Source organism: Carcharhinus amblyrhynchos, chromosome 6 (genome assembly GCF_965287045.1).
Source record: "Carcharhinus amblyrhynchos chromosome 6, sCarAmb.v2.hapA, whole genome shotgun sequence".
Taxonomy (NCBI): domain Eukaryota; kingdom Metazoa; phylum Chordata; class Chondrichthyes; order Carcharhiniformes; family Carcharhinidae; genus Carcharhinus; species Carcharhinus amblyrhynchos.
Genome location: NC_137329.1, coordinates 22,088,884 through 22,113,158, shown reverse-complemented (window position 1 = coordinate 22,113,158; position 24,275 = coordinate 22,088,884). Strand labels below are relative to the sequence as shown.

Genomic DNA, 24,275 nt, shown 5'->3' with positions numbered 1-24,275 from the left:
CAGGGAGGGGGGGGACCCCTAGGAGGGCATTCAGATTTAAACAGGGTCCTGCAGAGCACTGCATTTAGAGGAAGCATGCTAATATTTACAGAGCAACTTAGGAACTCTTAATATTTACAGCTACTTTTGCAGAGAACCTTTACGGGACACAGGAGCTTGGGGTAGGTACTGTTTACAGAGTGGACAGGAACTGCGTTATTTACATGGGATCCTAGTGTGGAGAATGTTGATGGGGAAAGTTGGAGGAGAAAGTTTAGAGTGGGGACAGGCTGGTTTAAGAGAGTGGGGACAGGTCTAGTTTAAGAGAGATTGGGGCCTGGTATAGATTAGGGGGGCAGTGAAGTGCAGTTTAGTGGATGTAGGGAGCGCAAACATTTTAGAGGAGGCCAGGGTGAGTGTACAGTTTTAGAGAGGGTTTAAGAGAGTAGATTTTAGGCATTACTGGGGAGGGGTGGGCAGGTACAGTTTAGAGGAGGTTGGGGGAAGTGCCATCCACAGAAGAATAGGAAAGCCTAGGTAGAGGTCTTGGGGACGAGATATCTAGGGAAAGTATCTTTATGGGGTCAGGATTCATGGACAGTATTCTTTGGGGCCATAGGAAGGATTTGCAGAGGGAGGGTCTGTTTGTACAACTGGTTGCAGAGCTCGGAGTGTGCAGTGGCAGAAAAGGATAAATGTTCATCACCAATCCTGGTGGATAAACCATAAAGAGATGCTACTTAAAGGAAACTCAAGGAAGGGCATTGTTTATAGTGTGTTAGGAGAAGGTATCGGGGAAAAACCTTTTAGCAGGATCATTGGACAGTTTCAGTTCAGCAGGCATGGAGGCAGATGCAACTCAGCAGAGGTCAGGATAGGTACAGTTCAGTAGGGTCAGGACCAGGTTCAATTCAGTGGTGATCACGGGCAGGTACAGTTCAGCGGGGGACGGGACAAGTACAGTTCAATGTGGTCAGGACCAGATTCAGTTCAGTGACGATCACGGGCAGGTATAGTTCAGCGGGTGTCAGGACAGGTACAGTTCAGTGGGGTCAGGACCAGGTTCAGTTCAGTGGCAATCACGGGCAGGTACAGTTCAGTGGGGGTCGGGGCACAAATAAAATCTAGTGGGAATCAAAGGACAGATACAGTTCAGTGGGAATCACAGGCAGGTACAGTTCAATGGGATCAGGGGCATATGTGGTTTAGTGGGGATCGGTTAAAGTAAACTTTATTTATTATTCACAAGTAAGACTGCATTCACATTGCAGTATGTTACTGTGAAAATCCCCTAGTCGGCACACTCCGGCGCCTGTTCGGGTACACTGAGGGATGGCCAACTCATCTAACCTGCACATCTTTGAACTGTGGGAGAAAACCGGAACACACGGAGGAAACCCACGCAGACACAGGGAGAACATGCAAACTCCACACAAGAAGTGATCCCAGCCAGGAATCGAATCCAGGTCCCTGAGACTGTGAGGCAGCAGTGCTAACAACTGTGCCACCATGGTTAGTGGAGATCAGGGGATAGATACAGTTTAGTGGGGATCAGGGCAGGGGATCGGAGCAGATACAGGTTAATGGGGATCGGGGGGCAGATACAGTTTAGTGGCGATCAGGGGGCAGATATAGCTTAATAAGGATCGGGGCAGATACAGTTTAGGGGATCAGGAGGCAGTTACAGTTTAGTGGGAATCAGGGGGCAGATGTAGTTTAGTGGGAATCAGGGGACATATACAGTTTAGTGGGGTATGGGGGAAGGTATAGTTTGGTGGGGATCAAGGGGCAGATACAGTTTAGTGGGGTTCCAGGGGACAGATACAGTTTAGTAGGGGTCAGGAGATAGGTACAATTTAGTGGGGGTGAGGGGACAGATACAGTTTAGTGTGGATCAGATATGTTTTGTGGGGATCAGGGGGCAGATACAGTTTAGTGGGGATCAGGGGACAGATACAGTTTAATGGGGATTGGGGCAGTTACGGTTTAGTGGGGATCAGGGGACAGATACAGTTTGTGGAATTAAGGGGCAGATTCAGTTTCGTGGGAATCAGGGGACAGATACTGTTTAATGGGGATTGGGGCAGATATGATTTAGTGGGGATCGGGGGCAGATACAGTTTAGTGAGGATCAGGGGGCAAATAATGTTTAATGGGGATCGGGGGCAGATATGATTTAGTGCGGCTCGGGGGCAGATACAGTTTAGTGTGGATCGGGGGCAAATACAGGTTAGTGAGGATGAAGGGGCAGATACTATTTAGTGGGGTTTAAGGGGCAGACACAGTGTAGTGGGGATCAGACACAGTTTAACAGGAATCAAATACAGTTTAGTGGGGGTCAGGGGGCAGACGCCGTTTCGTGGGGATCAGGGGGCAGACGCCGTTTCGTGGGGATCAGGGGGCAGACGCCGTTTCGTGGGGATCAGGGGGCAGACGCCGTTTCGTGGGGATCAGGGGGCAGACGCCGTTTCGTGGGGATCAGGGGGCAGACGCCGTTTCGTGGGGATCAGGGGGCAGACGCCGTTTCGTGGGGATCAGGGGGCAGACGCCGTTTCGTGGGGATCAGGGGGCAGACGCCGTTTCGTGGGGATCAGGGGGCAGACGCCGTTTCGTGGGGATCAGGGGGAAGACGCCGTTTCGTGGGGATCAGGGGGCAGACGCCGTTTCGTGGGGATCAGGGGGCAGACGCCGTTTCGTGGGGATCAGGGGGCAGACGCCGTTTCGTGGGGATCAGGGGGCAGACGCCGTTTCGTGGGGATCAGGGGGCAGACGCCGTTTCGTGGGGATCAGGGGGCAGACGCCGTTTCGTGGGGATCAGGGGGCAGACGCCGTTTCGTGGGGATCGGGGGCAGACGCCGTTTCGTGGGGATCAGGGGGCAGACGCCGTTTCGTGGGGATCAGGGGGCAGACGCCGTTTCGTGGGGATCAGGGGGCAGACGCCGTTTCGTGGGGATCAGGGGGCAGACGCCGTTTCGTGGGGATCAGGGGGCAGACGCCGTTTCGTGGGGATCAGGGGGCAGACGCCGTTTCGTGGGGATCAGGGGGCAGATGCCGTTTCGTGGGGATCAGGGGGCAGACGCCGTTTCGTGGGGATCAGGGGGCAAACGCCGTTTCGTGGGGATCAGGGGGCAGACGCCGTTTCGTGGGGATCAGGGGGCAGACGCCGTTTCGTGGGGATCAGGGGGCAGACGCCGTTTCGTGGGGATCAGGGGGCAGACGCCGTTTCGTGGGGATCAGGGGGCAGACGCCGTTTCGTGGGGATCAGGGGGCAGACGCCGTTTCGTGGGGATCAGGGGGCAGACACGGTTTCGTGGGGATCAGGGGGCAGACACGGTTTTGTGGGGATCAGGGGGCAGACACGGTTTCGTGGGGATCAGGGGGCAGACACGGTTTCATGGGGATCGGGGGCAGACACGGTTTCATGGGGATCAGGGGGCAGACACGGTTTCGTGGGGATCAGATAGTGAAGTGTGAAGCTCCATGTTGCCGATGAGCAGAGGTAAAGTTCCGTTGTGGGGAGGGGGGGGAGGAGGAGGGAGGGGGGGAGGAGGAGGAGGGGGTTGTTGATCAAGTTTGGAGCCCCCTCTCCCAGTACTGGCTCTTACCTTGACGGGGAGGAAGCAGGGGGTGGCGGTGCGGTGGTGCCGATCCCGGTGCCGGAGCCGATCCGGATCCCGATTCCGATGCGGTGGCGGCGCGGTGAAGCCGGAGCCGGAGCTGGAGCCGAGCCGTGTCCCCTGCATAGTCGGCTCAGGCCGCTGCCGCCATCCTGTCCGCCTCGGCCAGGGGGTTTGGGGGGAAAGCGCCCGGCCCGTCCCCTAACCTATGCCTCAACCACACTGTCGGCTCCGTGGCCCCATGGCCGGCCCGTCGGGAGTTGCCTCAGAGGGTGGCGGTACCGCTCGGCCGCCGATGCCGATCAGAGCCCGAATCCAAAAACAACAACATGTCCGGGCGCAGCTCACCCTGTCTGAGGGAGCAGCAGCGCGCCTGCGCACAGCGCCCCTGGGGGCGGGGGCTGCGGGAGAGGGGCGGAGCCCTAGGGGGCGGGGTATCCGGGAAGGGGCGGAGAAATGGGGCGTGGCTGCGGACAAGGGGCGGGGCTAGTGGCTGGCCGGCAATAGAGGGGCGGGGCTACGGTGAGATGCGTGCGCCCAAGGGGAGGGGTATCGCCGGAGGAGGCGGGGCATTGGGAGGGGCGGAGCTAGTGGCTGGAGAGATGCCGTCGAAGCGGAGGCGGGGCGGGCGGGAGAGGGGCGGGCCCAAGGGGGTGGGGGCACCGCGGGAGGGGTGGAGCTAGTGGTGGAGCTAGGTGTGGCCAGCGACAGAGAGGCGGGGCCGGTGGGAGAGGGGCGGGGCCCAGGGCGCGGGACGAATCCAGTGGGAGAGGGGTCGCGACTGGGGAGTAAAGGGGCGGGGCATATGAGGTCAAGGGGCTGGGCTTGTTGGCGGTCAAAGTGTGGGGGCGGGGCCACAAGTGGAGTACGATGAGAAGTGAAGCTGAAACTTGGGAGAAGATGAGGAAGGACAAGGGTAAGCTTAATAGTGTCACAAGTAGGCTTACATCAACCCTGCAGGGGGATGGGGAATTGGAAAGAGTTGAAGGAAAGGTATGGATGGAGGGATTTCAAAACAAGTGGGGAAAAGGAGAGGAAAAGTGGGATGGACAACATGGACCTGTCAATGGGGAAAGGAGAGGGGAGGAAGGTGGAGGGGAATATATGGAGAAAGGGAAATGGCACACAGGGAGGGTAAACTGGGAAAGGGAAATGATGTGGGTATGCCGGCGTTGGACTGGCGTAAACACAGTAAAAAGTCTGACAACACCAGGTTTTAGTCCAACCGATTTATTTGATAATATTATCAAATAAATAGGTTGGACTAAAACCTGGTGTTGTCAGACTTTTTACTGTTTAAAGGGAAATGAGACAGGAAAGGAAGGAAGGAAGGCAAGGGATTTGAGGGGAAAGAGTAGGACAATGAGTGGAAAAGGGAGGGAAATGGAGGAGATAGTAGAGGAAAGATGAAAAGGGAAAGGATGGTTGTCAGACAGCATGGTGGTATGAGACCCAGGTTTGATTCTGGCTGTGTGGAGTTTGCACATTCTCTCCATATCTGTGTACATTTTCTCCTGGTGCTCTGGTTTCCACCAGCTCTCCAAAGACGTGTGGGTTAGATGGATTGGCAATGCTAAATTGCCCTTTAGTTCAGGGGGATTAGCAAAGTAAATATGTGGGTTATGAGGATAGGGCCTGAGTGATTGTTGTTGATGCAGGCTCGATAGGCCCAATGGTCTCCTTCTGCATTGTAGGGATTCCATGATTTTTTTTGCCTGTGTTGAAGGGATCATGGACATTTGGCCTCTGATCTTTGGGTAAGCGTTCTCCAAGGCGGCCTTCATGACACACGACAGCACAGAGTCGCTGAGCACAGACTGATAGCCAAGTTCCACACGCGTGAGAATGGCCTGAACTGGGATCTTGGGTTCATGTCACACTATCTGTAACCCCCATGTCTTGCCTGGGCTTGAAAAATCTCACTAACTGTCCTGCCTGGAGACAATACACATCTCTTTAACCTGTGCTTAATGCTCTCTCCACTCACATTATCTATATCTTTGAGACTTGATTACCTGTAAAGACTCATATTCCAAGATTATCTTGTAAATTGTCTTTATATTCCCTGTTTGTGAATAAAATTCCCAGTCACCTGATGAAGGAGCAGCAAGCACTCCAAAAGCTAGTGGCTTTTGCTACCAGATAAACCTGTTGGACTTTAACCTGGTGTTGTGAGACTTCTCAAAGGGAGTAGATAGTGGAAGGAGGAGAGAAAGTGTCAGGAGAAAAATGGACCAGAGAGGAATGACGAGGAGTGATGGATAGGAAGAAGAAAGTGAAAAGCACGCAATGTTTTGTCGGTCATGTTTGCATCCCGAAAGAACAACTCAGCTAGAGTCATTCTCTGGCCTTCCATCTTCCTTTTTCCAAAATATTTTGAGCGTTTCATTATTTGGACTGGTGATTTGGATTTTTTTTCATAATTTCATTAATTGTTTTGCATTAGCAGTTTTCTAACTAATTTAGTCATCGCATGGTTATAGCACAGAAGGAAACCATTTGGCCCATCGTGCATATGCTGGCTCTGTAAACATCCTCCAAGAATTCCAGTTTAATGTGACAAACAAGAACAGGAGTCGACTCAAATTCTCTTAACAATCTTCCTTTATTTAACACCTTAGGTACCAACTCAAACATTTGCAACACTTTAATTCTTTTATTGAATTTTAACTCTTAACTGAACATTAGCTCTTTAACTGAGAACAAACACTACCCTGTTAGAATGAAGTGGCCAAGACCTTTCCTGATGTAGAATCTATCCTCATGGTCTCTGAAGATGTTCTTGGGGCATTTCTTCTTGCGATGGTTTATCTCTAGAGTTATTGCTTGAGAGAAAAGACTACACATGCCCTGTATCCATAGGTTATTTTACATGCTTCCGGAAGATTCGCTGGCACCTAGCCAATGGAGTAACTGGAAACAGATCACGTGGCTCAAGCAGCTAATGAAATTCCTTGTGAACAATGCCATTATGTTTGGTTCAGATAGCATATAGCTCACATAAAACCGATAGACCAGGTCCATTATGTCAGTGTCACTGTCGCTGGATCAAAATCCCAAAACACCCTTCCTAATAGCACTGTGGACGTACCTATCCCACGTGGAATCAGCGGTTCAAGAAGGTAGCTCGCCAGCACCATCTCAAGAGCAATTAGAGATGGACAATAAACACTGGCTTGGGCAATAAATGCTGGCTTAGTTAGCAGCTCTCATGAATGAATAATTTCAGAAAAATTGGGTCAGATCCATCCTTGATTCTTTGAAGTTGGCATTCCCCAGTTAGTTATTCTTACTAGATTGTTCCTTGTGCTTTTCCATTATTAATCTGAACTTTATGACACAATGTTCACTGTCCTTAAATATTCTCTTACTGAAACTTGATTCACTTTGCCCCTCTCATTCCCAAGAAACAGGTCTAGCAATGCCTCCTTTCTTATTGTACTGGAAATATACCATTGTAGGAAATTTTCTTGAACGCACTCTAGCAACTCTTGCTCCTCACTGCCTTTCACACTGCTACTATCTCAGCCTATATTTTGATAATGAATGTTCCCCTGTTATAATCACTCAATAATGCTTGTACATGTAAATAATTTCTGTACCAATATGTTCCTCTATAGGCTATACCAAGCAACATAATTGCAATATTTTTGTTCCTTAGCTCTAGCCAAGTAGATTCTGTCTTTGGCCCATCTGGGATATCCTCTCTCTATAGCACTGCAATGCTCTCCTTAATCAATGCTACCATCCCTCGCCCTTTCTTTCCTTTGCTATCTTTTGTGAACACCTTCTATCCAAGAATATTTATTATACAGTCTTGCCTTTCTTTGAGTCAGGTCTCTATTACTGTCACAACATCATATTTCCATGTAGCTATCTGCGCCTTCAACTCATCAATCTTAATTTCAACACAGTGCATTCATTCACATACATGTGCAGTAACCCTATTGTAGACTTTACTGGTTTTCCCCCGATGCAGAACCCACCTGATACCTTCCTGTATGCCACTTTGATCTGTTGCTCCCAGTGTTCTGTGCAGTTGGTATTCCTCTCTGGTATTATCTCTTATTCCCATACCTCTGCCAATTTAGTTTAAACTCTGTCCATGAGCACTAGCAATGAAATTGGTCCTGGCTGACTTTCAATTTATGCCTTCCCAATTCCCATCAGGTTCTGATCAGCTCAAGTTTTAAATCTGCAGCAATCAGCAAAGTCTTACAGCAAAAGACATGAGAATAAAAATGTGACACAGAATTACATGAGAGAAGGATGTCTTAATATATTATAGAACGATCGATATTGACCTTGAAATTGGCTTGTGTGGGCCTTTTTTTTATTCATTCATGGGATGTGGTGTTGCTGGCTTGGCCAGTATTTATTATCCATATCTGACGGCATTTAAGGGTAAATGACATTGCTGTGGATCTGGAGTCACATGTAGGCCAGACCAGATAAGGAGAACACATTCCCTTCTCTGAAGGACATTAGTGAACCAGATGAGTTTTTTACAACAATCAACAATGGTTATCAGTAGACTTTTAATTCCCAATTTTTTACTGGATTCAAATTTTACCATCTATTATGGGATTTAAACCTTGGTCTCCAGAGCATAGAACATAGAACATTACAGCGCAGAACAGGCCCTTCGGCCCACGATGTTGCGCTGACCAGTTAAAAAGCAATGACCCACTAACCTAAACCAATCCCTTTCCATCCATAAACCTATCCACGAATCTCTTAAACGCCCCCAAACTAGGCGCATTTACAACTGCAGCAGGCAGGGCATTCCAATCCCTCACCATCCCATTACCCTGGGTCTCTGGATTATTAGCCCAGTGACAACACTATTACACACTGCCTCCCCTTTCTGCTCATTTTGCTGGTGTTCTGGGCAGAGAGCAATGCCTGGAATGTGTAGATCTAAGGACCCAAATTTGCAAAAAGATCAGTTCCTCCATATGCAAGAAGAAGAATACCTATTTCAGTAATGACCCTGGATGCCTGTTATTTTTTGCCTACAGCAATATCAGTCCCTTGGAGTATAATGATTGCACAATACCCGTCCACCATTATGTATGCTAAGGTGTCTATTTTGCACCATCGACCTCTAGTCCATGATTACCATTTGATTTTGTTTACATGCCAGTTGAAACACTGATGCAGAGAAAAGCTGGCTTCCTTACCCATATCCTAGTTGAACAACAATCCTCAACAATTTGTACCATTTATGTGAGTCCAGAACAAAGGGAAAGTTCAGGGATGTTGTCAGGAAGTTTTACACAAAGGGTAGTGGAAGTTTGAAACTCTCCCCAAAAAGATGTTGAAGCAGAGAATTGAATACTTTAAAGTTGAGATTGACAGATTTTTGTTACACAGAGGAATTAAGGGTTAAAGGAGAAATGTAGATGGAGTTAAGATACAGATAGCCACAATCTCATTGAATGGGAGAACTGTACTCTTTTGTTCTTTTAATGATCCGGGAGATAAGAGACAGACTGGAATTATAACCTCTAAACTATCATAATGGTTTATTACAAAAGAGTAAACAATATGAGAGAAATATAAGCAATGAGTCTCACACCCTTCTATCCCTCAAGGACACTGGTAACAACGGCTGAGCTGGAGCTTGAGAGGTTCACGAATGGTGGGTAGCACAGTGGTAAGCACTGCTGCCTCACAGCGCCAGGAACCCGGGTTTGATTCCTGGCTTGGGTCACTGTCTGTGTGAAGTTTGCACATTCTCCCGTGTCAGCATGGGTTTCCTCCCACAGGCCAAAGATGTGCGGATTAGATGGATCGGCCATGCTAAATTGCCTCTTAGTGTCAGGGGGACTATCATGGGGTTACGGCCTAGGTGAGAATGTGATCGGTGTAGACTCGATGGGCTGAATGGCCTCCTTCTGCACTGTAGGATTCTATGATTCTAGAATCATGATAGTCCCCCTGACACTAAGAGGCAATTTAGCATGGCCAATCCACCTAATCCGCACATCTTTGGCCTGTGGGAGGAAACCCATGCTGACACGGGAGAATGTGCAAACTTCACACAGACAGTGACCCAAGCCAGGAATCAAACCCGGGTTCCTGGCGCTGTGAGGCAGCAGTGCTTACCACTGTGCTACCCATGTGCCACTGTGCTGCCCACCATTCGTGAACCCGGTGCAAGGTAAAGTCCAACGTACCCAAGTTGAAGTCCCCCACTTACATTGTGGCACTAGCAACTTTATGTGAAACTTAGTTTAAACATATGTTTGGAAAACAATACACAAAGATAGACCTGGAAGATCAGCTTGTTATTGTATTGAAGCTGCGTTTTTATCTTCTCATATTATGAATATTGCTGAGTTAACTGGTGAATATCTTAATTCCTTACTTTCTATAGGAATAGACTCCAGGGATTGAATGGCCTCCTCTTGTTCCTACGTTCCATCAAGACTAAACAAGAATAAGTATTGATAACATTGCTCCTGGGAAATTCTGCAATAAAGTATGTTATAAAGAGTAAACAGGGATAATTTAAATTAAGAATAATTCAAAATCTGTATCCACATTTAGTGTCACCATCATTCCTGTAAGTTAGAGGATGAACCAGTGCAAACATTTGTAACTCTTTTGAAATAAAATTCGAAAGTACAAATAAAAGATCAATGTCCTAAAACAGCTATTAGAATACTTGTCCATTTCTCAGCAATAATTTGCCAATTGTAATTTTAAAAGACTACCTCATTTGCATATTTTTCTTTCTACTCCTGACTTTGAAGTGGGATTAGCTTTTTTTTAATCATCTTTTATTAAAGTAGACTCCAGATTGTTCTGAAAAAGCGTATGTATTAAACATGCTTTGGGAATACTGAATATAATCTCAGCTCTAATGAATTTAGTTTTGAAAATAATAGTGAAAGGAGACATGGAATTAAGTGACAGATCAGAGGAGGGCAGGGTGGCACAGTGGTTAGGATTGCTGCCTCACTGTGCCAGGGACCTGGGTTCAATTCTGGCCTCAGGTAATTGTCTGGAGTTTACATGTTCTCCCCCTGCCTGTGCGAGTTTCTTCTGGGTGCTGCAGTAGAGTCCAAAGATGTGCAGGTTATATTGCTTGGCCATGGTAAGTTGCCCTATGTCAATTTGCTCATGAACTTCACAGTCTCTTTCCCTGAATTCCGTACCATCATTCTCATTCTTTTGGGAATTAGAAAACACTAAGAAACTCTGCTGTCTTTTAACATGAAACATAGCGTCAGGAAGTGGATTTAAAATAGTGTCTTAAACACTGGAAATGTTGCAGTGAATACATAGCTCAAAAAGCCACATAAAGAAGTTGCAGCTCTGAAAGACTCTTTGGAGAATCAGTGTGTAGCTATGAAAGATGTTAGGAGCTACTGACAGGATGCAAAAGCCTTCAATTAGTTGAACAGACAGTTATTAATGTATGATAACAGTGGGTGTACACTGGGTAACTTGGGTAACCCACATCAGGGAAGCAAATTTGTCTTTTCACACAAAAAGCATGATGTGTGAAATTTGAAATGCAATCAGTTCTACACATCCTATCTGGCTTTCCATAGTCACGTGACCTCTGCCATGAGGCAGTTCTCTGGAAACTGCTATTTTGAGATTAGTTCACTAAAGACGTGCAATGAGAAAACACCAGACCTCTAAACATGAAATATATGGGGTCGGGATTTGGAAATTATCTGGGTGTCAAATTTTCCACGTGCCACATTGAAAATCAGACCCTTTTTTTATTAATTCATGGCACATGGGCATCACTGGCTGGGCCAACAATTATTGCCCATCCTGAGGGCTTATTGCCCATCCCTGAGGGCCTTTAAGAGTCAACCATATTGCTGTGGCTCTGGAGTCACGTGTAGGCTAGACAAGGTGAGGATGGCAGATTTCCTTCCCTAAAGGACATTAGTGAACCAGACAGGTTTTTTCCAACAATCCACAATGGTTTCATGGTCATCAATAGATTCTTAATTTTAGATAGGTTTTTATTGAATTCAAATTCCACCATCTGCCATGGTGGGATTCAAACCAGGTTCCCAGAGCATTGCCCTGAGTCTCTGGATTACTAGTCCAGCGACAATACCCCCATGCCACCACCTCCTCTTTCATTCAGAAAAAGCTGATATTTTACATGGTGTCTTTCATAATTTCATGGCCAAAGCACTTTACAATCAATGAGGTACTTCTGAAGTGTTGTCATTGTTGGAATGTAGGAAATATGGCAGCCAACTGGCACACTGCAGGGATCCACAACCAGTCAATAATGTTGACCAGATCAGCTGGATAAGTGATGTTAGTTGATGGGATAAATATTGGCAATAACACTGGGGAAAATTCCTTTGCTCCTCTTGAAATAGTGGCTGTAGAATCTTTTGCAACCAACTGAGAGGGAAGACATGCCCTCAGTTTAACAATTCATCCAAAGGTTGACATTTCTGGGAGTGTCAGCCTGTATTGTGTGTTTTGGTCTCTGGTGAGCCATCAGCCCACAACCTCACTGACAGAGGTGAGTGAGTGGATGAGGGAACATTAGATGTCACCATTGGCAGCAATCCTGGCATATTCCAAGCTCTTTGTCTGCAAGAAAATCTGCCCTCCTGACTGCTCTAATAAGATTTATTTATGATTTTAGACAGTCAGCTCTTTTTGCACAACCCAGAAAGTTGGATTAGACCTTGTGAATCGATAATCTCCACAAATGACAAATCAGTCATAAGCATTTACTGAAATTACCTCACTAAAATTAATTACCTGAGGCAAGATTCTTCAAGTATTCTGGGGGATTAACAGACTTAACAATAAAGATGTCAGGCTTACTGATTAATAAAACAAAATGTAAAAAGAAGCCTCACGTTGCTTTGAGGGTTCGTCACTCAACAGAAGATAATTGTTCCTTCCTCATCAGCAGTCTTGCTGAGAATCGGCCTCTTGAGTGAAATATTTTAGTTATTTTAACTTCAGCCAGCCATTTTGAGGACAAATATGGAAGGGTCACTCGCAATGGTGACCTTTGGTCAGTGAAGTAGTGGGCTGAAGGCCCACCAGAGACCAAAACTCCCAGAATTGTAAATTTTTGCATGAGTCATGAAGCTGAGGCCATATTTTCCTTCTCAGACGGCCGCAAAAGATCTCTCAGCCACCATTTCAAGAAGAACAATAGTTTGATGTGGATCTGTCGTGTTCTCCAGCGATTCAAGCTTGACCAAGCCTTGTTAAAGCCAAAAACAAAGACATAACACCACACGCACCACCATAACTGTTATAAGTTTGTCCCTTTTGGCTCACCGTAGAACCTGCTATATAGTAATGTATGCAAGGAAGTGATGTAGAAACTGATACCATACCGCTCAAGGAGAATGAAGCTTTCAGTTCAGTCAGGGTGTCTTCAAAGGGAGCTCAGTATGATTACTTTACCAGCACTGGGGAAACGGGTGTTAAAGAAGCTACATGAAGATCACTGCCTTCAAAATGGTCACCTCATTTCAAAGATAATACATTGGCTGTGAAGTCTTTTGGGACATCCTAAAGTCATGAAAGGTGTTATAGAAATGCAAATTATTTCTTTAACTGGGGTTCAGTTGTAATGGAAACGATTATAAATCATTAGTCTACCCCATCAAACAGTCCACTGGCATGCTGAGGATGTGCTTCCATTGCTTTGATCAATTAGGTGGTGCCCACCAGCACAAGCCAGCCAGGGTGTCTCATATTGTGTTCTGCTGTGCACCGCATGATATGCCTGTACGAGGATGCCTGAAGTTGAATGAGGTGGTGGGACTGACGCAGCACTCTTCCTTGGGGGAAGACAATGGAGGAGAGGAGGATGTGCCAAGATATTAGAGGAAGACCACCAAGGCCATTCAGAGCATCACAGAGATCTGCAGGTTGGCATGGCTACACTAATTCAGCAACGTTTCATAGGAATGGCACCCAACACTATGGCAGATGGCTGCCAGTCTCAACAGAGACAAGTTTTCTTGTCAACATGCACATCGTCTCATATCCCCAAGCATGCATCTGCACCAAGGATATACACTTCAGCCCCCATCCCCCCTTTGCCTTCTCTTCAGATCCCATCACATACAGAAGCCTGAGTATTTCATCCAACAGCAATAAATATTATGTGAAAAAGGCTGCATGCGGAATGAAGATACCTTCCACATAAAATGCAGAGTTGCAAAATTACAGATTTTAGCATGTGGATTGGCCACTTTTATAGTAATTGCACCAAAAGTAAACCAGTCACGGATTGGAACATTTCCCCACGAATATCAATCTATTATTTTAATATCTGTATTAGTCAACCTTGACCAGTTACAAGTGATGTCCTTTTATCCCGAGTCGGCTGGTGCAGTCACGCTGAAGGAAAAATTTCTTAACCACTGAATTCCTGTCAAATTGGCCAGATGGTGACAAGATCAACAAGTGACCTGGGTGTACTTCAGCGCAAGATGTTTCAAAAGGAACATACCATTCATTTGATTCAGGCAGCAGAGAATGAATGGAAAGTGTGGTTCAAAATAGCTTAGGGCTTTCAATTCTGATTAACTCAACAGCAGTGCTCCGTCATTGGGAGCAGACTTAAGTAAAATCAACTGCACCTCCCTAATGTGAAAATCATCTGATAGTTGTATTTGACTCGGTGACATGTGGTCAGGGATAAACTACATGAAGAGCACTGTGTAAATTATAATCAAGAAAATAAGTCTGTCTTTCATGTTGCTGAGGTTTCACAGTGCAACAGCAGGCTAAGTACGCGATAAAGCTGCTTTGCACTGACGCTGCTGTTGTGGTGTAGATACAGCTCAAAAGGATTAGGGAGTAAAATATTTTGATCTTCATGTTTGCCTGATCCGCAGTAATGGACTCTTTTTTTCTCAATTTGATCACCCACCAGCACTCTGCTTGCTGACCTACATTAGCTCCAAGTCCGCCAGCACCTCATTTAAAATCCCCATCTTGGTACTCAAACCAGATCAAATAAAAGCAAAATACTGCAGATGCTGGAAATTTGAAGTAAAAAGAGAAAATACTGTATACTGCCAGACCTGCTGAGTTTATCCAGCCTTTCCTGATTTTATTTCAGATTATTTCAGATCAAGCAATGTTTATGTTTTTAACGTCATTCATCCTGGTATGTGTTTTTTCTGTGGTTTAGTTGATAGCTCTTGCCCCTCTAAATCACAAGGTTGTAGGTTCAAATCCCACTCCTGGGCTTGAGTGCAAAATAATGGAAGGCTGACACTCCAGTGCAATAGTGAGGGGAGTGTTGCATTATCTTTTGGTTGAGATATGAATCCAAGGCCCAGTCTGCCCTCTCATGTAGATGTAAAGGGTCCCGTGCGATTATTGTGAAGAATCAGATGCGCAGGTTAGGTGCATTGGCCATGCTAAATTGCCCCTTAGTGTCCCATGCTGTGTATGTTAGAGGGATTAGCGGGGTAAATATGTGGGCTTTTGGGGATAGGGTCTGGATGGGATTGTTGTCAGTGCAGACTCGATGGGCCAAAAGGCCTCCTTCTGCACTGTATGGTTTCTATGATGCTATGATTCTAACTGCATAAGAGGCCATTCAGCCCATTCAGTCTGCACCGACTTTCTGACAGAGTATCTTACCCAGGCCCTCTTCCCACCTTATCCTTGTAACCTCACACATTTACCATGGCTAATCCATTTAACCATGGGACACTAAGGGGCAATTTAGCATGACAATCCACTTAATTGCACATCTTTGGACTGTGGGAGGAAGTCGGAGCACCCGGAGGAAACCCATGCAGACAATGTGAGAATGTGCAGACGCCACACAGACAGTCACCTGAGGCCGGAATTGAACCTGGGTCCCTGGTGCTATAAGGTAACAGTGCTAACCACTGTGCCACTCTTCTACTCAGAAGAGGAGGGAAATTCTCCTCAGTGTCCTAGCCAACATTTATTCCTTGATCAACATCACAAAAAGTAGATGATCTGGTCATTTTCTTATTTCTGTATGCAAATTAGCTGGTCGGTACCCTATAATACAACAATCAGCACACTTTAAAAAGTGCTTCATTGACTGTAAAGCACTTTGGGGTGTGCAGTGGCAGAAAAAGATGCTATGGAGATGCAAGTCTTTCTTTATGAGTTCAAATCCCACCAGCTAAGGAGTTAAAATTCAAGCAATTAAACAAATCTGGAATAGATACCTATCCAGTTTGCTAATTTCCATTAGGGAAGGAAATTGTCCTGTGTGTGATTCCAGTGCCAGAGAAATATGGTTGAGTCTTAACTGTTCCCACAAATGGCCACCAGGTCATTTAGTGGCAAAGAAGGTGGCTCACCACCAACTGTTCAAGAGCAATTAGAACAATAGAATGCCTACAGTGCAGAAAAAGGCCATTTAGCCCATTGATTCTGTACCAACTTGCCTCCCCCCATCACCCCGCTCTATCTTTGTATTTACCATGGCTAGTCCACCTAATCGACACATCTTTGGATATTAAGGAGCAATTTAACACAGCCAATCCACCTAACCTGCGCATCGGGTGATAAACATTGGCCTCAATTGCCAATGATGCTGCATCCTGTGAATGATTTTTTAAAAAATCATTCTGCGGCCACTCCAGCTATGAGAACTCCTTCAGCTCAGCAATCTTTGGTCCTCCTCTACTTATGACCTCTTGCTCATCCCAGATTTTCATTGTTTCACCAATGGCAGCCGTGCCCTCAGCTGCCAAGCCCCTGAGCTCTGGAATTCCCTCTCTGACCCTTTCCATCTCTTTCCCTCTCCCTGAAGGTGCTCCTCAAAATCTACCTCTTTGACCAAGTGCCTTAGGAAGTTTTACTACACACTGAGTTCAAGTTGTTATAATCTAGACTCGTATGTGAAGACTCACCACAGAATCTTGGAGTAAAGTGGAGATCCAATACACATACACACACATACACACATTGGGTGGAATTTTTTTGTCCTGTCTCACCCATCACGGGAATCGTAGTGGGCCAGAGGGAGGAGCGAAATATGCAAAGATCTGTTGGCCTCAGGTGGGATTTTCCAGTCTTGGGGTGAGCGTGGCCAGAAAATCCCACTCATTATGTGGGAGGTCAGGTGTTCCACAGATGTCAGTGCTGGCACGATAGAACATAGAACCCTACAGCACGCAGGCCCTTCGGCCCACACGTTGCGCCGATCATTTCCACACCTACCGGGCCTATCTATGACTCTCAATCCCATTAAATCCCATGTACTCATCCAGAAGTCTCTTAAAAGACCCCAGCGAGTCCGCATCTACCACCACCGACGGCAGCCGATTCCACTCACTCACCACCCTCTGAGTGAAAAACTTACCCCTGACATCTCCTCTGTACCTACTCCCCAGCACCTTAAACCTGTGATTGGTCTAAGGGCCTCTCCTGCATTCTATGATTCTATCATTAAAGTAACACAACTGCTGCTGGAATAGTCGAAGACTCTGATTGAGAATTTTTTGTTTACTTCTTCCGTTAAGAAGTCCAGGATTGGTTTCTATTTTTGTGTTTGTGTCCTTGAAAAGAGTTGTTGCTATGCAAATACGAGGACACAGACTAGTGATAATAACTGAAGCGGGGTTATGCAAACTGCGATTAGAGTTGCACAGTTAAACTCTCATTGTGCTTTGGTTTTCCAAAAGTTTCAGTTCTCCATGTTGCTTCATAAAGTTCCATTTATTTGCAACCTCTCTGTTGGATCGTTGTTCTGTATTTTTGCTGTGAATGACTTTCTTCAGTGCACTCATATAAACAGTATCCATGGAAGTTAATGTGAGGCTGAAGGCCACAGATGAAAGGGTTCCACCTATAATCAAAAGTAATTTGAAGCCACTTGTATGCAGGTGTATTTGAATCTTTAAAGTTCCGTATACCACTATTGTTCAACAGTGACATGCCCGCTTCTGCCTTCTCCTATAACATTTAAACTATGTCAAATAGGTGGGTGCAATGTGTTTGTATAATACATGGCAGTTAGTGTGAACTGCCGTCAGAAAATGCTAGCACAATTTAAGGTGACAGCTCATTCTCTGCACTGTCAAAGCAAGGTTATTGATGCATGGCAGCAGCTGAGGGATAGGGTGTCTGCACCAATGTTGGCACAATTCTCAGTGACTGGATTGGCAAATTGAAGGATGGTTTTTGAAAAGTTTCAAGAGATTGAGAGTCCAGTCGTGTTGAGTGAACTGAGACTGTAGTTTCAGGAATGAGAAAGGGGAGCAAGTTTTCCAATGTCAGACAATAGTCATAGAATCCCTGCAATGCAGAAAGAAGCTACTTGGCCCATTGAACCTGCACCAACTCTCCGACAGGGCACCTTACTCAGGCCCACCCTGCCCTCGTAACTCCACATATTTCCCCGCTGATTCCCCAAATGTACATATTTTGGGACACCAAGGGCGGAATTTTACCGGCATATCCGCCCGAGGTTCATACGATCCTGCCTGAAGCCAATGGAGAATGCCATTCTCTGAGCCTCGCCACCCCCAGAATCGGAGCTGGCGTGCCAGTACAATTCATGTCTAGGGGACAATTTAACAAGGCTAATCGATCTAACCAGCACATCTCCGGATTGTGGGAGGAAATCAGAGCACCCATAGCACTCCATGCTCCAGTAATGGGGCTGAGAGTGCTAAATTATGTTCCGTAAGGATCTATTCACTATTTCGATGAACAATTTGTTTGACTTTGGAATTAAAAAAACACAATTGTTTCGTGGACAACATCACATTGAGGGGAGAGTCAACATTGAGGAAAACTAACAAGTTACAGGAGGACATGAATAAGCTTGCAGATTGGGCATATGATTGGCAGATCAATTTCAATATAAATAAGTGGAGGGGAGCATTATACTTTGGGAAGAAAAATAAGGAGGTCACCTATTAGGTCACTTATTACTTCAAAAATAATAATCTCAATAGGGTGGAGGAGCAAATGAGATGACACGTATAGAAATTACTACAAGTTGTGATAAAGGTCAATAAGGTCATAACAAAAAGAAATCAAGTACTAGAATTTATTGTCAGTGATGATGGTATAGTGGTGAGCACAGCTGCTGACCCAGCAGTTGACAAGAGTTCCTTCGTCGCCATCACAGTTTGTTAGGGCAGCACAGTAGTTAGCACTGCTGCCTCACAATGCCAGGGACCCAGGTTCAATTCCCCTGCCTGCCTAGGTTTCACCCGGGTGCTCCAGTTTCCTTCCACACTCCAAAGATGTGCAGGTTAACTGGATTGGCCATGTTAAGCTGCTCCTTAGTGTCCAAAGATGTGTCATTAGCTAGATAAATGTGTTGGGTTGTAGGTGGTGGGCCTGGGTAAGATGCTCTGTTGGAGAGTTGGTGCAGGCCAAATGGCCCCCTTCTGCATTGTAGGGATTCTATGATTTCTAGAGCATTAGAGTGGAAAGGCAAAAATTGTTAGGATGTAACCAGTGACAACTTTGTCTTGGGTGTAATGTGACCAATGGGAACAAGTTGTAATGGTCAGCTGACCCAGTAAACCATGGAACCAATTACTGAGTGATGTAATAGTTAGCTGACCAACTGATTCACTATAAATTAGAACGTGTGTAGAATTGTGGAGAGCTTGGATTGGCCCAGAGTGAGACCCCAAGTTGAAGTAATGATGTTTCTTTATTAAACTCTTCCTTTGATTTGTAAGTTGGAGTAAGTTTTATTCTATTGTTATTATCTGCATTTGAAGAGTTACTTCTGATGAAACATTGGTAGCAGAGGAAAACCCATCGTAACTTGGTGTTTGTTTTTGAAGAAATAACCATGGCAGAAGGTAGAAGTAAACCAGTGGGATTTGATTGTCCCCCTGTCTTTTCAGATGCCGAACCACATCAGCAATGGAAGGCAGAGGTGGAAATGTGGGTCCTTGTCACCACAATACCCAAAAAAAGCAAGATTTGGCATTAGCTTTGTCACTTTAAATCAGGAGCAAGATAAAAAGAAAAGTATTTTCCGAATGGACGCAGAGGCCCTAAATAAAGAAGAAAGGCTACAGCTCCTGCTACGATGCTTAGTTAAGATTAAGCATTATCTTAATGCTTAAAGATGAGTGTAAGCAGAAAGATGAGCTCTTGGAGAACTATGAAGTATGGGTGATGTTTGATGGGAATAGGAGATAAGATACCCATGGAAGAGTATATCATGGATTTTGATAGGGGCCGTAACATGCTAATGAAATTTAACTTGGCCTTTAAGTTGTTAAGTTTAAGTTGTTGTTACTCTTTTAGTAATGATTGGAATACAATTAAGGAAAACAGAGCCTGTCTTTGATCAGATAACAGCATCATTAACATTTTTTTTGGGAAACCTTCCCCGCTACCTTGTTCAATACAGACCAGGATGCCATAGTGCCCAGAACAGAGAAGTCAATGATGACTCAAATGGTACACGAAGGCTTTTAAACAGAGACAGTTACATTAATATCAGACCTAGTGTCGAAAACGGTTATAACCTATTTGAAAATGGGGAAAGAAGACATACATGGGATATTGATAAAAGCTGTATAAATTAAAGGAATGCTAGAGGGATTGTGAATCACTGTTTCCAGTGCGATTCCCCAAATGAGTACATTGTAAACTGTCTGAAAAGAAGAAATTGTGTCTTTGAAACCACCTGTGACACAGAGCACATGGAAACCAACAGTGACGAGAATAAGGACCAGGAAGGCATTGTTTTTGTGGCAGAAAATTTGAGTCCCATAATGAGCGTCCTGACGATAGACTCTTTCAACTGTGCTGTTTTAGATAGTAGATGTACATCCACTGTCTACGGCCAAGATTGGCTAGGTTGTTATTTAGGGTCTCTTGATCATAAAGACCGAAAGAAAGTAAAAGAACATTATAGTTCCACCTGCTTTAGATTTGGAGATGACAACACTCTAATATCCGATAAAAGGATGATATTCCCTGTAAGATTGTGGGAATCAGTTTATTTATAAGTACAGGTGTAATTTCCAGTGATAGACAAAGAACAAAGAAAATTACAGCTCAGGAACAGGCCCTTTGGCCCTCCAAGCCTGCACCGACCATAATGACTGACTTAACTAAAACCCCCTATCCTTCCAGGGACCATATCCCTCTATTCCCATCATATTCATGTACTTGTCAAGAGGTCCCTTAAAAGTCACTACCATATCCGTTTCCGCTACCTCCCCCGGCAATGAGTTCCAGACACCCACTACGCTCTTTGTAAAAAAATCTTCCTTGTACATCTCCTTTAAATCTTGCCCCTCGCACCTTAACCCTATGCCCCCTAGTAATTGACTCTTCCACCCTGAGAAAGAGCTTCTGTCTATCTACTCTGTCCATGCCTCTCATAATCTTGTAGACTTCTATCAGGTCTTCCCTCAACCTCTGTCGCTCCAGTGAGAACAAACCAAGTTTCTCCAACCTCTCCTCATAGCTAATGCCCTCCATACCAGGCAACATCCTGGTATATCTTTTCTGTATCCTCTCCAAAGCTTCCACATCCTTCTGGTAGTGTGGCAACCAGAATTGAACACTATATTCCAAATGAGGCCTAAGGGTCTATAACCTTAGTAATAAGGTTCTATACTTGTGTTGTTGAGCAGGTCTGTGATGAAAAAACTCAGACGGCCATCGATTTGAAACAGGGTAAAGCTGTGGTATTTGAGAAAACTGTGGACTTACATTTTACAAGGTCTGGCCTTTATTGTCTTCCTTTAAGTGAACCAAAATTATCAGACCAAAGGATTCATGATGCAATAGTGTTGCTCACAGACATCAGCATGATGGACAGAAAGAAGATTATTCTGAAGTAAGCAGTTTGGTCGTCCAGCACCACAGAGACTGAGAGCAGTGCCGCAGGATGAAGGTGTACTCGACAAAGAATATAATGATCTCATAGAACAAATGTCAGCCTGGTGTAAAATTTGCATAAAATATAGAAGGATCCACACCCCGCCCCCCGCCACCGCGTTCAGTCGTAAGTCTACTGCTAGCATGAGATTTCAATGATGGATTTAACGATATGGGACAAGGACAAAGTCGTGTGGCCACCAGGTTTAGCATATCCACAGTGATTTACAGCATAGATTAAAAAGACCATTACAAATTAAATTATGACCCACTGGATTGGAACAGGATTGGGGGCACCAATCGTCTAAATTTTTGATGGGCAAATGGGGCGAATTTGCAAATGATAAGTTTAAAGACATGTGAGAAAATGTAAATACTGTAATAATGCGCACTGCAGCAGAGAGCCCATTCAGCAATGGCCTCTGTGAAAGGAATCACGTGGTTGTGGATGACATGTTGCATAAAATTTTGGCTGATCAATTGGGCTGTAAACTGCAGGTTGCATTAGCATGGGCAGTGCACGCAAAAAGGTTGTTACAAATGTTGCAGGGGAACGGGTGGGGAGCTATTGTCCATACCAGCTGGTATACGGGAAGGATCCAAATTTGTCGTCAGTATTAACAGATGCTCCCCTGGTGCTAGAAGGGACAAGCATTAACTCCATATTTTCTGCACACTTGAACACGATGCATGCAGGGAGAAAGACCTTCATTAAGGCTGAGGTTTCAGAACAGATAAGAGCCCTAAAGCATCACATATGACTATCGATGATGTACCTTGAGAAAGGGGATAGGGTCTACTATAAAAGAGAGGGCAAAAAAAAGTGGGAAGGGCCTGGGAAAGGGATAGGAACAGATGGCAAGGTAGTTATAGAACAACATGGTAGCCAGACAGTGCAAGCATACTCTTCATGGACTTGGGTATGAATCTGGAGCATCTGACCAAGATGCAGAAGTGCAAGAGGCATCTTCTACCTCACGTGTGCATGCCCTAAGCTAGAATGAGAATCAGTCAACAATAGATGAGAGGGAATCTGATGATCAACAAAGTACCAGTGAAGCAGGGGATGAAGCTGCTACTTCAGAGGTTCAGCTACCCAAAGTAGGCACAGTGATATCATACATACCCAAAGGATCAAGCGATTGTCGGGAGGCCACTATAATCGGGAAAGCAGGAAAGTGCAAACGCTGGCTCAACATTCAAGAGCAGGGGCAAGGAGCCAAAGCTATAGATTGGGAAAATGGGGTGAACAGATGAAAACATAAAAAGTGAGACCTAAGACCTGAGAATGAGACAGTAAGCATTTGTGAAAAGAGAAAAGAGTTATGAATCTGTGAACAAAGGTGTGTCAACAGAGAACAGCAGTCTGAGAGTAGCAGCCCTGGCCGAAACAGACATAGCAGTAGAGGCCAGAGTTTAATGAGGAAGGCTAGGAATCAAACCAATGATAGGAATTGGAGTAGAGGCCCGCATGATAAGGAAGTATTGAAAGCTGCAAACAAAATGGAGCTTGCAGAATTAAGAGAGACCAAACAAAGGGAGCTGGACAGTTGGAAGGAGTAGTGTGTACACTAAGGTACCAGATGAAGGGCAGCCTGCTTTGTTCCAAAGGTGGGTTTGCACAGAGAAGGTTTTGTAAGATGAAACATGTAAAGTTAAAGCCAGATTAGTACCCCGTGAGTATGACGAACACTTGAATAGGAGTGACATTAGGGTTGATTCTCCCACAGCAGGGAAAGTGACACTGATTTTTTTTTCACTGTTCTAGCATCTCATAATTGGATGTGTAAATCAGTTGATATCAAAGCAGCATTTTTGCAGGGTGAAACATTTCAGAGAAAACTTTTTTTGAGGCCATCCAAAGAAGAAGTTAATACGCAGAGACATTTGTGAAAATTGAACAAATGCATATATGATTTAAGTGATGCATCAAGGGTTTGGTATTTCTCTGTATGATCTGTATTACTGAAGACTGGCTGTGTCAAGTTAAAAGCAGATCCAGCAATGTTTTACTGGAAAGCTAAAGGAAAACTAGCTGGAATTTTTGTAATGCATGTGGATGATTTCCTATGGGGTGGCACAGAAGAATTTGAAAAAAAGATAATTGAGAAGCTGAACACAGAATTCCAAGTAAGTCACCATCCTTACTTGATGGTGAACCCACCCTCTAACCATTAAATGGTCACTTTGGGGAAAATCACAGATATGTGTTAGCTTCGTGGCTAGTGACCAAAGTTTAATCCAGCACATTGTGGTGGGAAACACAACAGCTGGGCCTACTTAATAATTAGAGTGCGTATTCCCCAGTGACGAATAAACCACCCGAATTAAGTTGAAGGGAAGGGGCTCATGCAGGGATGTTACCCTGTAGTGTGGGATGTCAGTTTTATGTGTTATTGAGCCAAATGAACCAATTATCACTGAGACCACTGGAATTTATTGGGGCGCAGGGATTAAGTGTGCCTGATCAAGGGGCCAGCACTGGGAAGGGCAAAGCCACTAAGTTATCCTCTTGCCCTTGCCTCCTGTCCACCTCTCCTGTGACTCCTTCCTCACATCTCCCATCCCTCTGTCATTGACCTGAGGCGAGGGGTTCCCTGGTGAAGTCCCAACGTATTACCAGCAGCCCCTGCCACTCCCAGTGGCACTGCCAGCTATGGAGGGTTTCTGGCCTTTGATTGACCAGCAGCTCACAGTAGGCAGGATTTTCACTCTCCAGGCTCCTAAATCCAGAGAAATGTCTGACAGTTTAGTGCCCACAAAAGTGATGCAGTTGGGTGGGACGCCATGTCATGAACATTGAATTCAACCTAGCGTAAGCTTCTGATTCCTGAT

The 24,275-nt window shown here is 45.3% G+C and overlaps 1 protein-coding gene and 2 long non-coding RNA genes across 4 annotated transcripts in view; 2 read left to right on the top strand and 1 right to left on the bottom strand.

The window, feature by feature from the left end:
* Positions 1-3,960, bottom strand: part of hipk3a (homeodomain interacting protein kinase 3a) — a 245,114-nt gene extending 241,154 nt beyond the window's left edge. For both annotated transcript variants that reach the window (XM_080190014.1, XM_080190016.1), the window contains exon 1: positions 3,585-3,960. The gene's annotated coding sequence lies outside the window, so the exon portion shown is untranslated. The remainder of the gene's footprint in view (positions 1-3,584) is intronic.
* LOC145343745 (uncharacterized) overlaps positions 1-24,275 on the top strand; it is a 57,040-nt gene that overhangs the window by 1,311 nt on the left and 31,454 nt on the right. The window lies entirely within an intron of this gene.
* On the top strand, positions 75-10,256 carry LOC145343746 (uncharacterized). Its single transcript, XR_013886794.1, has 3 exons — positions 75-161; positions 1,275-1,491; positions 9,979-10,256. It is a non-coding gene; the product is annotated as an uncharacterized LOC145343746 (long non-coding RNA).